Here is a 3,315-nt window from a genome sequence, read left to right on the forward strand (position 1 = left end):
GTATAACGTATAACGTATAACGTAATACGTATAACGTATAACGTATAACGTATAACGGATAACGTATAACGTATAACGTATAACGTATAACGTATAACGTATAACGTATAACGTATAACGTATAACGTATAACATACAATGTATAACGCATATCCTAGAACTTATGCTGAATAACGTATAACGTATAGCGTATAACGTATAACGTAGAACGTATAATGTATAACGTATAACGTATAACGTATAACCTATAACGTATAACGTATAACCTATAACGTAATACATATAACGTATAACGTATAACGTATAACGTATTACGCATAACGTATAACGTATAACGTATAACGTATAACGTATACCGTATAACGTATAACGTGTAACGTATAACGTATAACGTATAGCGTATAACGTATATCGTATAACGTATAACGTTTAACGTATAACGTATAAAATATAATGTATAACGTATAACGTATAACGTATAACGTATAACGTAGAACGTATAACGTATAACGTATAACGTATAACGGATAACGTGTAACGTATATCGTATATCGTATACCGTATAACGTACAACGTATAACGTATAACGTATACCGTATAACGTATAACGTGTAACGTATAACGTATAACGTATAGCGTATAACGTATAACGTATAACGTATAACGTATAACGTATAAAGTATAACGTATAACGTATAACGTATAACGTATAACGTATAACGTATAACGTAGAACGTATAACGTATAACGTATAACGTATAACGGATAACGTGTAACGTATATCGTATATCGTATACCGTATAACGTACAACGTATAACGTATAATGTATAACGTATAACATACAATGTATAACGCATATCCTAGAACTTATGCTGAATAACGTATAACGTATAGCGTACAACGGATAACGTATAACGTATAACGTATAACGTATAACGTATAACGTATAACGTATAACGTGTAACGTATAACGTATAACGTATAACGTATAACGTATAACGTATAACGTATAACGTATAACGTATAACGTATAACGTATAACGTATAACGTATAACGTATAACGTATACCGTATAACGTATAACGTGTAACGTATAACGTATAACGTATAGCGTATAACGTATATCGTATAACGTATAACGTTTAACGTATAACGTATAAAATATAATGTATAACGCATATCCTAGAACTTATGCTGAATAACGTATAACGTATAACGTATAACGTATAAGGTATAACGTATAACGTATAACGTATAACGTATAACGTATAACGTATAACGTATAACGTAATACGTATAACGTATAACGTATAACGTATAACGTATAACGTATAACGTATAACGTATAACGTATAACGTATAACGTATAACGTAATACGTATAACGTATAACGTATAACGTATAACGTATAATGTATAACGTATAACGTATAACCTATAACTAAAAACGTATAACGTATAACGTAATACGTATAACGTATAACGTATAACGTATAACGTATAACGTATAACGTATAACGTATAACGTATAACGTATAACGTATAACGTAATACGTATAACGTATAACGTATAACGTATAACGTATAACGTATAACGTATAACGTATAACGTATAACGTATAACGTAAACCGTATAACGTATAACGTATAACGTATAACGTATAACGTATAACGTATAACGTATAACGTATAACGTATAACGTATAACGTATAACGTATAACGTATAACGTATAACGTAATACGTATAACGTATAACGTATAACGTATAACGTATAGCGTATAACGTATAACGTATAACGTATAGCGTATTACGTATAACCTATAACATATAACGTATAACGTATAACGTATAACGTATAACGTATAACGTATAACGTGTAACGTATAACGTATAACGTATAACGTATAACGTATAACGTAATACGTATAACGAATAACGTATAACGTATAACGTGTAATGTATAACGTATAACGTATAACCTATAACTAATAACGTATAACGTATAACGTAATACGTATAACGTATAACGTGTAACGTATAACGTATAACGTATAACGTATAACGTATAACGTATAACGTAATACGTATAACGTATAACGTATAACGTATAATGTATAACGTATAACGTATAACGTATAACGTATAACGTATAACGTATAACGTATAACGTATAACGTATAACGTATAACGTATAACGTATAACGTATAACGTATAACGTAATACGTATAACGGATAACGTATAACGTATAACGTATAACGTATAACGTATAACGTACAACGTATAACGTATAACGTATAACGTATAACGTATAACGTAATACGTATAACGTATAACGTATAACGTATAACGTATAACGTATAACGTACAACGTATAACGTATAACGTATAACGTATAACGTATAACGTATAACGTATAACGTATAACGTATAAAGTGTAACGTATAACGTATAACGTATAACGTATAACGTATAACGTATAACGTAGAACGTATAACGTATAACGTATAACGTATAACGTATAACGTAATACGTATAACGTATAACGTATAACGTATAACGTATAACGTATAACGTATAACGTATAACGTATAACGTATAACGTATAACGTATAACGTAATACGTATAACGTATAACGTATAACGTATAACGTATAATGTATAACGTATAACGTATAACCTATAACAAATAACGTATAACGTATAACGTATAACGTATAACGTATAACGTATAACGTATAACGTATAACGTATAACGTATAACGTATAACGTACAACGTATAACGTATAACGTATAACGTATAACGTATAACGTATAACGTATAACGTATAACGTATAAAGTATAACGTATAACGTATAACGTATAACGTATAACGTATAACGTATAACGTAGAACGTATAACGTATAACGTATAACGTATAACGTATAACGTATAACGTATAACGTATAACGTATAACATATAATCTATAACGCATATCCTAGAACTTATGCCGTATAACATATAACGTATAACGTATAACGTATAACGTATAACGTATAACGTATAACGTATAACGTATAACGTATAACGTATAACGTATAACGTATAACGTATAACGTATAACGTATAACGTATAACGTATAACGTATAACGTATAACGTATAACGTATAACGTATAACGTATAACGTATAACGTATAACGTATAACGTATAACGTATAACGTATAACGTATAACCTATAACGTATAACGTATAACGCTTATCCTATGACGTATACCGTATAACGTATAACGTATAACGTATAACGTACAACGTATAACGTATAACGTAT

This window comes from Ptiloglossa arizonensis, unplaced genomic scaffold (genome assembly GCF_051014685.1).
Source record: "Ptiloglossa arizonensis isolate GNS036 unplaced genomic scaffold, iyPtiAriz1_principal scaffold0099, whole genome shotgun sequence".
Classification (NCBI taxonomy): Eukaryota; Metazoa; Arthropoda; class Insecta; order Hymenoptera; family Colletidae; genus Ptiloglossa; species Ptiloglossa arizonensis.